This window comes from Bombus affinis, chromosome 14, assembly GCF_024516045.1.
Source record: "Bombus affinis isolate iyBomAffi1 chromosome 14, iyBomAffi1.2, whole genome shotgun sequence".
Taxonomy (NCBI): Eukaryota; Metazoa; Arthropoda; class Insecta; order Hymenoptera; family Apidae; genus Bombus; species Bombus affinis.
Window position 1 is genome coordinate 1336419 of NC_066357.1, and position 13427 is coordinate 1349845.

At 40.3% G+C, this 13427-nt stretch overlaps 2 protein-coding genes across 2 annotated transcripts in view; one reads left to right on the forward strand and one right to left on the reverse strand.

Annotated features, from left to right (window-relative positions):
- LOC126924178 (headcase protein) overlaps positions 1 to 13427 on the reverse strand; it is a 168243-nt gene that overhangs the window by 152033 nt on the left and 2783 nt on the right. The gene's annotated exons all lie outside the window — the stretch shown is intronic.
- Positions 1 to 13427, forward strand: part of LOC126924195 (astakine-like) — a 303996-nt gene that overhangs the window by 117230 nt on the left and 173339 nt on the right. The window lies entirely within an intron of this gene.

The following is a 13427-nucleotide window of genomic DNA, read 5'->3' on the forward strand; positions in this document are numbered from 1 at the left end:
TTTCTGATAAACGTTTCTCATTTTACTGTACGACGATGATCCGATCTAAGTCTCTCTATTATCTACGCTCGAGTAAGGATAATAACAGAGGATAATAACAGAAATGCTTGCAATTCCCGAATCCTACTTCAATCGTCTAGAAGTTAATTATCTACCGACAAATACTCTTAGTAGAGAATCTTTTTGGATTTTGTAGATTCCTACGATAGTTTCTGTCCCGAAGTCGAAGAAGCGGGGGGAAAATTAGAAATGACTGGAAGAAAGCAGTGCGGAACGAAAAAAGAAAAGAAAAAAATACCCGTCGTGAGGATTCCAGCTTGCTCGGTGTAATTCGTCGAAAGGGCATGGGCTATTACGAGACTCTCGCCAACGGTGCAGGCAACCTTTGTCCGCCGTCTCTAATTAAAAAATTCCTTCTAGTGGTGCGATAGGGACCCACAGAAGTTGCGAACGGGTTAACCCATTCGAAATCCACTGCGGCGCCATCCAGTCGTCGAGACCAATCGGTTTCGTAATGGTTCGCGTGTATGTTTGCGAATTCTCGCATAATCGTGTTACGTAAGCCGAAACGAATTTTGTATTTAAAGTCGAGATACACCGGCTGGCGTCATTGTTCCAGGTATATAATTCGAACGATCCCTACCGACCACGATTCGTTCCCAGTAAACATAGCGCTGCTCTATTAACCTTGCTGTTGTTCTCCTCGTTTCTCTTTCGCGTTTGAGTCTCCGTTAAGTAGAGGGACTAGCTACATCAATCGAATTTAATCGAAACTATTCTATTGGAATTTAAGCGAGTATCGCATCATACCCTTAAATAACGTGGAAGTTTGCGATACTAAAGTCCATGCGCAATTTTTTACTTCTCGCTGACTCGAGTACGATGTCGGTGCTGCTGGTTGAAAATTCTATTTTGTACGCTATGCATACGTATGCGCCTCGTTTCTATGTTTCTATAGTAAGACGAAGCAAATAAAGCGATTTGAAATTTTTCAAGAGAAAAATCCACGTTAATTGAGATCGCTTAGTCCAAAGTTCGATCGTATCTTTTATTTTCCTGTTCTTGAAGAAGGAATCAAAGAAGGTCGAAAATAATAATAACTGGTAAATTAGAATCGAGAAAAATACCCGGCTGAGCTATTTTCCAGTAAATCGACCATCTTTTAGTCGTTTGATGTTTCGAGAAATGAGCACGAAAAAGAAGCTCGGGCAGCTATTCACTCGCAATAGAGGCCAATTCTCCTCTTAACTCGAAGGAAGGAACAGGACGAGGAAAGGAAGAAAAATCGGCGTCTCGAGAGAGGTAAACACGACGTTAACAAACCAATTAGCAGTAAACCACCCTCAGGCCCGTAATAATTTACACTTGACTACGCGCGATATACAGCACACGATGCTGTTAAAGAAATAAGCGAAGGAGAGCGAAAAAAATTCTCTCCATCTTCTTGATTCTTTTTGTTTTCTTTCGCTGAGCCAGCTTCTAACCTTAGCTAACGTAAAAGAGAGAAAAAGACGCGAGGAAGCTTGGAAAAGCGTGGAAAGGCGGGCAACGTTGGAAACGAAAGATAGCGGGTTCCCGTAAATATGGATTCACAGTGCACCTCCAAGGTATACATAAAGCACGAGTGAACGGTCTTTGTTCCTGAGGAAGTAGCTACAAATGCTATTCCTTTTTTCCCTTTTATCCGTTTTCTTCCCTATCTCTTGTGTCTTCTCTTTCCTCAGTCGTTTGGTCGAGGAAAAAGTTAGTAATTCGTAGAGAAAGAGAAATGTAGCAGCGAGTCGACGTCCAAAGAATAGAAGAAATCTACTTCTCCATTCGTAAGTATCGAGACGCTTAAGAAAATTGAAATAAACCCTTCAGAATTATTGTCTGGTTTGAAATATTCACATATGTAATACGATGATCGTAACAACTATGTCATCAATTTCATATAATAGAATTCTCTTCTTGTCTATATCCGTCGTGTCTTCTCACTGCTATTTTCACTTTCTATATTCAACGCTGACATTTTATTATTCTATGCATGCTATAAACAATTTCACGATTCAGATTCCGAGCAAACTTCTTCCAGTTTCCCTCGCTTCCAAGTTCAAGATTGAATTTTAAAATAGCCAAGTTTAGGTGACTTGAATAATCCTACGTTACTATATTTATGGACGAGAGTACACATCGAGATTCTGTCAAGACTGTGCGTCACTGAAAAGTGGTCCCCTACGGGAGAACGGTCTTTTCTTTCTTACAATGGAAAAATCACGTTCACGTCCGAACAGATTTTTAATACGATTCTTAATATGCCGCAAAAGGTTAATGGAGGTTTAATTATCGTGGCGGTGGATAAGGGGAATCGGGAGAGAATTATTCGCGAAATCTTTGATGGGCTTTTCAAATTAAATTTCGCTGCTCACTGTCACGGCTACCCAGCAGTTCTTGTTATCCATGGTAGACGGGCCGCATTATACATTTATACGCTTGACATTGTTCGCTTCTGACGCTGTTAGAATATTCCTAGACTCGTCTCTCCGTCTCTATGAACACTAATGCAATAGTTGGATCTCCGTCTGCTCGTATGAATACGTTCAGAAAGAGATGGACTCGCCGAGTGGTAGAATTTAAAGGAAAAACGCTTCATGACCTCGACAAGCCCCCTCGGGATCACACGTCAATTTACCAAATCCTCCGTCAGATTCTCCGACGACCTATTCTTGACGAATATATACGTCAATATATTCCTCTTCGTAAGCATAAAGCCACTTATGCAAAAATTATGTGAAACTGTTAACGACTAAAAAATCGTTCAAACGCTTGAAAATTATTATCTCATTTGCAATCTTACTTTGTAAAGAAATCAGATACTTGACGTTACAATAATCTCGTTAATTACGTATTATTAAATTCCTTTTTCACTGATTCTTTTATTACTTCAATCATTATTTGTAGAGTACGGTCATTTACGCGACATCATATATTGAAATTTATATTTTTATAAACGCGTCTTATTCTCGTTACTATTTCTTTTACTTCTTATTATCTTCGCTTTTATAGATTTTGACAATTACATTCACCTTCCTACCCTTTCGTGAATGTGTCATTACTATTTATAATAAAGTCATTTATAGGGAAGAAACGCAACTCCAGAATGGAATAGTCGTAATTTAAGAAGCAGCGAATATATTAAAAGGAACGATAAGAACACACTACGTAATCGCGATAAGCCATTAAGTTGCTTGGTATTTCGCTTTATCGTGAGCATTACAAATTCCGATGGATCAGATATTAAACGTCAAACGAGACTCGTTTCGGTTTTATAATCATTCACGTGAATCGCAAATCCAACTAGGTAAACCGTTTCCCATGGGCTAGACAGCCGGTTCTCGGACCGGGCGAAACTTATTATCGGCCAGATTTCTATATCGGTCGACATTTGTTTCCGATTCCCGAAAGTGGTCGGCAATGGAACCGGTCAAACCGGTTCCCTCGTAACATTTCGTGTCGGCCAGATAAACATTTTTGCAATAAAACACTCGGTTGCGTATCGTGAACGTCGAAACAGCCGTGGGTTCGACCCGTATTTATCGCGCTGCCGCGACAGAGTCGATCTGTCGTAATTTGTCGTCGTTGAAATTTCAGTTCGATCCCGACAGGAAGAAAAAATATGTAAAAGAAAAGAGCGGAAAAACACGATGGAACGATATTTCGTTCGTTCGATGGAAATAGGCAGCGAGGAAAGGGGAAAAAGGGAAGAAAGAAGCGAGAAGAAAGAGCGAGTTTCGGCGTTCATGAATGTTAATAACGTTCGGGAAGGCACGTTGTTTTATACCGGCTTTATGCGATCCGAATCTCATTTGCATAAATTTGACAAACACCTCGTTACGAATGCGTCTGCACTCGACCGCATTCGCGTTGCGTGAGTTCCTTCGAAAAGAGCGGAACGAAACAGGCCACTACTGGTTACGAACCTTGTTTTTCTTGATCCCTTTGGTAATGAAAGTTCTGAATTAAGTTTCTTTATTACCATGCTCGCGTTAATTGTCAAGAGAAACAATTCGTGTTCCCAGTACCGAACTTGGATTTCGCACGGTTAATTTTAACATGCTCGATATCGGCTGCAATCCATTTATTTTTAAACACCTAACCGTACCACGCGCTGATTACTCGATGAATCATGCGCGTGTTTCGCCGTTAAACTCGTAATCTTCGTGTACATACCCTGGTTCGTGAAAGTATGTGAACACTTACCATGAAAATCTTTTACGTCCTAATCTGTACGGAGTTTATATAAAAAGATTTTGTAGTTTCATTAGCATCCTGATAACGCACGTCTACCGTCATTATGTTGACAAAATTTATCAAACCATCGCAAAAATGTATATAAAAATTACAAGACATTTATTGCAACGTTTAATGAAAAACTAGTATACTGCGTGAATAGTTATCATACATATATTATAATTGCTACTAAAGATGGTCTCACAGAATGCACTTTCAAATTTCTTTCAAAATTTACCAATACGATCATGACAAACCTATAACGTTACAACGCTAACGATGCGTGAAAATGTTTCGTGTAACACATAAAATGTATTCGTAAAAGGTACCTAACACGTGTGTTCGAATACATTCACGAACCTGTATACTTGCTCCTTCTTTTTCTGTTACGAGAAAAGGAGAAAGGAAAAAGAACTTGGCTAAATTGACTGGTTAAAAATGCGCCGATAATAAAGTCGCCCTGTTATTATTAACCGCGATATACCATGAACGAAGAGCAACACCAGGGAATCAGAGGTGAACTCGGGGGTGAAAATTTGAAGTTCACGGTAACCCTGCTGAGCAGCCTGATATAATAAAGTTTAATCCCTTTATAAACTTTCCCGTTCACCGCGACGATATAACCGCGCGTTTCGTTCGAGAAAAACCGTCAGCCTTAACTAGACGCGTTGAAATTACGCATCAACGTAGAAGAATAGAGGCATAATGGAGCGTAGAGAAACCAGAGAAAATAGGGAGAGTTTTCTTTAACCCTGCTTTTTTTATTAAGTTTATATAACCCAAAATAAAAATTGTCTCGATAGATATTAATATATTGGGAATAATATTCATATAATAATATATAGATGTTTGGCTTTAGAATTCGATACGAAGCATCTCGTTCATTTTATTTGAAATATTTTACAATGACCAAAGAAGAGAAAGAGAAACAAGGAGAACGACGAAAGGTAAATACACGCAGAAAGAGGTAATTTATTTCAATGAAGTAACACTAACAGTACGTTTGGGAAAATTTCCTGTTGTACAATTAGAAGGTATCGATCATACGAGCCTTGATGGCATTTCACTCTGATTTACCCAAAAGAAATCACTAAACGAGAACAAATATTTATGGAACAATTATTTCGAATTCTTATTCTGTTCCATAAGAAGGAACACGTAAATCGTGCTCTTATGGCCAGTAAATGTCACGATTACAATTAAGAAGCAACAAAACCAACGTTTACGAGATTTTCATTCTTTCGGTTAGCTTCGTTTTCGGCTCTTTTATCGTCCCCCGAAGTATAGGCTCGGTATTATTCTTTAATTGCACGAGACTGTTCGAGAACAGAATGCAAACGCGTAACGAGGTAAATTGTAGCCGCTGGCTTTCAAATTATACTCGCATGATCGTATTTAATCGTACGATAATTGCCAACGAGAAGCGAAGCTACGTATTAACGTCGGCGCCCCTTTCGAAACGCATACGTTTCTCTTCGTAGCGAGGGTAGACTGTACATTATCACCGTCCATAAGTATTTAGCCATCTAATGGAATTGTACGAAAAGGCAGATATTTTTATTATATATTACATATAAGTTTCGATTTTACGAGAGAGTAACGTTTTTCTATCGTTAATGCCGTGCTCTTTTGCCATAACTGAGATTAAATGTCCTGTTAAACCGAAATTGAGAGAGTTACTGCATCACTCGAGGAGTTACATATTTATCTGTAACGAATAGCTGACACTTCATAAAATCTATATAAACTACATCGTGAAGTACACGTATTTCAATTGCTTTAAGACGCTAACTTTAAACATTGCCTGCAGTCTCTTAACTCGAGTGTCTTTTCAGAATCAATTTTCATCTTCTTCAATTATTTGTCATGTTTCGACCACTTAATTTACGCCACTTAATACTAACCTCCCGACGTACGATTTAATTGAAATAAGCTCGTCGCTAACTCTATACGCTTGTCCGAGATAAAATCAGAGACCAAAATTAGATTAACTAGTTTTATTTGGAAAGTATATTTTATACAATTAGGTTAGCTACTAGGATTACAAGGAATAACAGGAAATCATTCTTGGCTCGCAGGGCAACGGAATTACAAATAAGAAATAGACATTTTATATATTCGCAATAATTTGGGAATGTCCAAATACGCGATACAAGTACTGTTCTTATTCCTGAAACGAGTACACACGGTGGCTAGGCGGTGGAAAAAAAACCGTATTAAATGGAAAAACAAACAGCGTCGGTTGTTTGGTGGACGAGCGGTGAAATTTCCGATAGCAGTCGATCCGTAAAAATTCTATTTTCAGTTATCGACGACTCGATTAACCTCGGACCCTCTCTCTCATCTCTCTTTCTCTCTTTCTTTCGCTCCTCTGTACCACCGCTTTGTAAATCGAATCGAACAATTACGAAATGAATAACTCGTAACCGATACGACCCCGTTCGATTGCGACTGCATAATAATCGAGTTGAAATGTCAGGGTTGTTGCCATCGTGTATGCATATATGTATATATTATATACGGTGTGCCAGGCCTGTCTTTACAGCCAAACTTTGTAATTTTTCTTTGGACATGATTACAAAAAATAATATATAAGCATAGACGGCTTAAAGCTTCATTAGTGCTGGGGCGATAGACTTTCGTTGCCCCAGCAAAACACTTATTTTGGTTGCTATATTAAAAGATAATTGCAAATAAAGCAATTATTTAACTTCTGTCAAACGTTTGAATTTTATCAGCTTAAGCTATATACTTGGAAGCATTGCTATAAAAGCTGTAAGGCTAGAATAATCTTATCGATCGACAAAATCATTAGCTATTAATATCTACTCCGTATTAAAATATCCACTGATCTTATCCGTACCAAATCCTTAATTATTTGAGACATGTTGTATATCTTAAGGGAACTGGGAACAAGATCTGAAACAGCTTTTCTATCCGCGAAATTCAATTCCTGGTTACGATAAGTGGTACACATGGTCGTGTTTAAGTGGTAGATAAATAACTATGAATATTTAAGGAATAATTAATGTCGATGCTCACGAGATGTGCCAAGTAATCATGTACTCGAACATCAACGTAGTTGCTTATGTCTGTACTAGGAGTAGAAGCAATTATTCATCGTCGGAGGGGATCGTCGCGTGCTGCTCACCGAGCGGAAGCGTTTCTGTCGCGTGGTTCTGCGGTGGAAAACGATCATTACGTGGAATCGCGAAGTAATAGTGGAAATAAGCCGAAAGAAAAGGGATCCGGGATAGGAAGGACGAGTTCGGGGATTGACCCTGAACCCCGACCCTTCGGGCCGACGAACCGCCCCAAGGATATCTTAAAGAAGACGGGGCGAGATGTTTCACTCGTTCTCGCTTTTCGCGCTGAGATTCACCTGAATCGTGCGTGTTACGTATCCCAAAACGTAAAAATTGTATAGTCTCGATCGATCATTTGCAGTCTGACCAACATTTGTCACTTCGTTTTAACAGGTTTGTAATAAACTACTCTTCATACTTAATCGTAATTTGAATAAATTTTCGTATCTTTGTAATGCATAATTTAGTAGATGCAAAGAGTACTTGGTCACAGCGTCCTTTTCCAGTGAATTACTTTTGTATAAAATTCTATATTTCGTATTATCAAATTTTTGTAATCGTGTAAAAGTATTAGGAAACGAGACGAAATTTAATATACTCGGACCTAATAATTAATCGGCATGAAAATATTTGTCATGCCATTAAAGCGTTAGTGAAATTTCAAAATATAAAAACAGACGAGCGTTCTAGTACTTTCGTAAACCGGTGTACGTAGTTCCAAACGCTTTAACCCTTTCGTCTTCGCGATTTCCATTTACCTGACGCAGCCGCGAACTCGAGCTTCCCGTCCAGGTAGTAGTAATATACACGTTATCGTTATCTGGTAAGCTTACACGCACGCGTCGATCTCGAGGAATCGTGCAACTTTAGATTGCGAAACGAAACGAAGAATTCACAGGTGCCCCCCTCGAGTTTATGCGAAGCAGAATTCCTCTCTCCGACCTCGGCAGAAAGTCGCCGAATTATACGAACGAGCGTGTTTTCCCGTCGAGTAAACGAAATGCTCGAAAGAATTTGAGAAATTCCACTCGAAAATGGTCCCTCCCCCATGGATGATATTGCCCCTCAACTGCGAATTAAACTAGAAAGCGCGCATGGAATTTTACCGCACCGCCAAAAATTCAATGATTCTTCCCGCTGAGTGCCATTCTCTTTCCGGGTGCCCTAACCGTAAATCTACATCGAACAATCGGGATATCCGAATCTTGGCATCTTTCAAAAGCATGAAATTTATTGAAACAGCAGCCCGATTGGATCAATCGACGAGGAATTTGTAAAAAGACGAATGGATCTTGCGTTCGGTCTCTGCTAGTTTTTAATTACCATTAGGCTAACAGCCGCGATCTCGAAGTTAAAGATTGATTCCCATTAGCTCGTACATCCCTTATTTACCGTTACGCAGTTCCCCCAGCGATCCACTCTTGTTCGCCAGTCCCTTTGAAGCGAGGTACCATGGTCGATCCCTCAAAGCGATAATTCGTAGGCGGCAGTAAAGCATCAAAGTTCTGCGTCGACGAATGCTTTGATACGTCTACGTATATTATATATATATATACATATATGTATATCGTATTCCGCCTCTTACGAACAGCCTAATGAGATCGTAAAACGCGTGCAAAATAAGGATCCACGAGTTTCCACCCCTCGTACGAATTATTCGATACAAAGGATGGGACGAGGAGACGAAGAGGGGATGAAAATGGCGTAGGAAGAACGAATTCGAATGAAAGAGAGAAACAAGCGATCGTGGAGACGGCTGTGTAACACTACCAACCACCTCTCTCTACTGTCGTTATTTATTTTTGCTTAAAACGCGAGTAACGCGACGGGGGAGGAACAAACCCCTTAGCTCGTCGCACTTCAGCGAAAGCGGGATTTATAGGTCGCGTTGCGGCGCCAAAATGTCTCTATATGCGTGGCATAACGCGAGGGTGATCGCGACACAGTCTGGATGAAAAAAGAATCACGACCGGCATAAATTCGAATCGCCTCCCTGGAAAAATGTCGACGAAATATCAACGAGAGAGCTCCGAACATACTCCTTCTTCCGCTCGTGCGTTTTCTTTACAGCGGAGAACCATTCGCAATTTGCAATTCGATGGTGTGTTCGAGATAATGGTCGCTCGAAGTTGGTCCTTTTAATCGAAGCATAAAAGATTACAACACGATGAAGTTCCTTGCTTCGGTGGTGTTCTTTGCGATAGAGAACCATGCATAATTCATAATTCGATATTACATTCGAGATTACGGATCATATAATATCGATGGTTTTAATCGATCTTTCTCTATGCAACTATTGACAAATTTTCGATAGCGAATCATTTGGAATTGGTCGTTTTAGTATTACGACGATTGGCTAGTTGCGAGCGTAATTTCAACACCAAAAATTAACAAAATACAGTTTTCGTTATACTTGTGGGAACGCTCGATATCTTCGATCGTTTGATGTTTGAAAAGTCGCAAAACGATGGGCGGAGACTTTTCAATACGAATGTGAATAATCATGTACTTTCGTTTAGTCTTACGCACAAAGGAACGATGCAACGAAATAAAGCTGAGAGATTTTTAAATTCCTAGGAAAAGAAATTCACGAAAGTTGCAAAGGATGGAAAATAACAAGACGAGAAATAGAGTTCCAGAAGATTAAGCTCGCGGTGCCCATCTTCCGAGGATGGAAGAACCCGAAGAGCTACAAAGGGGGACTTTTTAACAACATTCCCGGCGTTCGGCCCGTTTAAATACATCGCGGTGGCGTGATTCCATGCAGTTGGCCTTGGAGGCTGTTAGAGCGTCAAGCTCCTCTCTTCGCTCGCTGGCCCTGAGGAGGTGGCCACGGTCAAGGCTACGAGCAATCTCTCTCCTCTCTTTCTTCCCCTCTCTCCTTCTTTCTTCGACCATCCCATGCCATTCCTCTCTTCCTCCGTCGCTTTACCATCCTCGTCGCATTACCCCCAATGGTAACCAATACCAGCTCGTATCTCTTGTTCGACACGTGTACATATACAGGGTGTTTCAAAAAGTTCATATCAAACTTGTGCAATACGTAGCGGTTTTTCTTTCTCTTCCGGCAGACACAATTTAGATATTCTACGCTTAAAATAACAGCTTCTTTTTAAAATTCTGACACGAATAAAACTCCAACTCACCCCTCTATTACAACGCTCCCGAAGTTTGATCCAACTTTTTAAAACACTCTGCATATTTCCATCTTACATGTACATCTACAGGTGAGAAAGCAAAGAGAGGGAGAAAGGAGAGGAAGAGCCGCAAGTCAACCGGTGCATTTCACTGCGCGTGAACCACGAACTGCGAAATATCTGCCAGTGCGATTCGCATCGGCGCGTTCGAAACGAAAAAGGAGATAGTCGCCTCCCTGTTTCTTGGTTCGATCACGATAAAGGTGATGGGACGCCTGGATCCAACGATGCACGAATTTCAGACTCGCTCCTTGTGTACACCCTGATGGAACCAAGTGAGATTTCGCGTCGATAACAAAGAAAATAAATAATTTGCACCTTGGAGAAACACCAAGATAAAGGGCTTATCAGATTGCTGAGTGTCCGTACCGTGAACCGTTGCAACAATTTACGTTAAGCACGGTTTCGTGCACAACGTAGAAATAACATTATCGAAAACGGAGAAAGTACGAGGAATTATTAAACGTTATGCTCGCTGGTTGACGGCGAAGATTAAAGAGAAAAGTTCCCAGATACGAATCCAACGCCGTCAACAGAATCCAGTCAAAATAAAGAATCGCGTAACCGATGAATACAGAGATAGATACATACATCGTACAGTGTGTTTAGCGAAAAGAGATTTCAGCGAGGACTACCCATCGAACCCGGTGGAAAATAAACAGAAATAGGACAAGTTCCAAGACTGGATCTAAATATAGGATATACCCAGTGTGCGTACTATGGGTGGGGCATCCTCGTAATCGTCTCTGTTTGCCACTTTTCCTCTCCTTGCTCTCTTCGCCAGGAGAACTCGAAAAGACGACCTATAACCGTACGCCCATAGAATCCATACTCCAACGACTTACGCGTCCGAGAAAACAGGCCTCCGCGTTCATTCATATCCTACGATACGCGCGTCTAGAGACACTTTCCTCGCCACAATATGTGACTTGGACGATTGATTCCTGGCGCTGGTTTAGTAGTTTCCCAAGAATGCATCGGTTTGCACGGGCTCAATTTGTTTTTGTCGATGTAGTAAAGCAATTCGTAAAAGTCGTTGTATCGTATAATCTATGAAAAACTTATTATCACTGAAATATATAGCGCTATGCTTCGTGACTTTCGTTCTGTGCTATTACTGTATCTAATCTTACGTACGAAGACGTAACAACAACGAATATATTCGGTGGAAATAAGAACGCGACAGTTTTGTCAGTAGAATAGTCTGTAGCAAGAACATGTGCAGTAACATAAAAAGACTTTCGCGATTGTGCACACGGCTCGTTTGATTTTTAACGCTTCGTCCAACGTTCCAATTCGAATAAATATTTCTGAAAGTTTGAATATCGAAAGATCGCGGATAAAAGGACCGATTGAACATTGTGTTTACGATTTCTTAAAAGACCGGCAGCGACAAAGGAAGTGTACGTCGCCTGAGAAGAAAAGCCTGGAGGCAAAGTACCTATCTACGATTTAGATCATCGGCCGGTCCTTTCAAAGATGCGAGCGAGGATCGAATTACCAGCTCAATTCATCCATGAACTTCTGCGTAGCCGAATATATCGCGTGTTTGCGAAGAGCCGCCGGTATTGTACGCTCGAACGAACCTACCGAAAACGTCGCCGATACGCGTTATATTTCTCGATCCGACACCCTTCCTTTCACTTCGCAAAGATTCCGTGCGTTTTCTTCTTTCTATCGGTTTCTGAAGCACAAGAGAGACCGCTTTTCCCGTCATTTGGCCACCATCTGGCTCCTTCGACCAAAGTATTTCGCGAAACACCGTTCTTTCTCTCTCTCTTTCTCTATCTCTCCTTTCTCCACAGCGATTATTTATAGCCGTATATATATACGCCGCAAACGTGAAACAACTCCAACGCCCAAGAGATGAAAATATTCCCGGCCGCGTTTTTTATACGAGCTTCGAAATCGCGCTATAAAAGGAGGAACGACGGAAGCGTGTGCTTTCCATACGGAATACGTTCGTACGTTTTAACCCCCTGAAATACGCGATTCCATCGTCCCCGCGCTGCTTCTCGCGAGGCTGAACTTTAACACGACACATTCAAGGGCGTGACAAAAGCTCTATATCGAAAATCCTTCGAAATCCTTCGCCCTTCTTACCCTCGCGTTTATCATTTTTGTCTTGCTTCCAAGGTATGAGAATCATAAGAGGAAACTAGAGATACATATACGACGTTCCGGTTTAATCTTTATACCACGATATTCAAATATATATCCATAGGCGAACATCATTGTATATTTTTCCACTGTGAGATTCGCCTACCGTTAAAATTTATTCTTCTTCGTAGTAGGAATAGACAGTCGCAAAATTCTAAGACGAATTTTTTAAAATCGTGCTTGCAACATTTCTCCGTATCGTTTCTTTCTACTTTTTAATTTATCAGGTTGTCCACTGTAAATGATTCGTACAGTTTGATCAGAGAATTATCTGGTCATCTGAGCATTTTACGTTCAATTTATAAAACATAGTTGTTTTTCTTTGTACGAACCTAACTTATTTTCAAACTACTGACCTATTAGTGTATACTGATAAATATTTATCGAGATTAGATTATTTCTAAATATTCGTTTTTACTGTTTCATAATTGTCGATAAGATATGCTTAATTATGCGTAAGCAATCGGATATTCTTAAGACTATCCTTGCGTATTAAAAACTGTGCAATTGATCGAAGAATAATGAATTTTTTTTAGCAAAGATTAAACTTCTTTATAGTGCAAAAAATCAAAATAGGTTGAGATATCCTGATTAACTGTGTCAAGGTCACTCAAATTTTTTCGGTTAGCTCGAGTATCAACATATATTCCACGTGATGGTTCTATCGAAGTTACCTTGCCAATTTAACCAAATGACTAATGGCGTGGGATGAAAA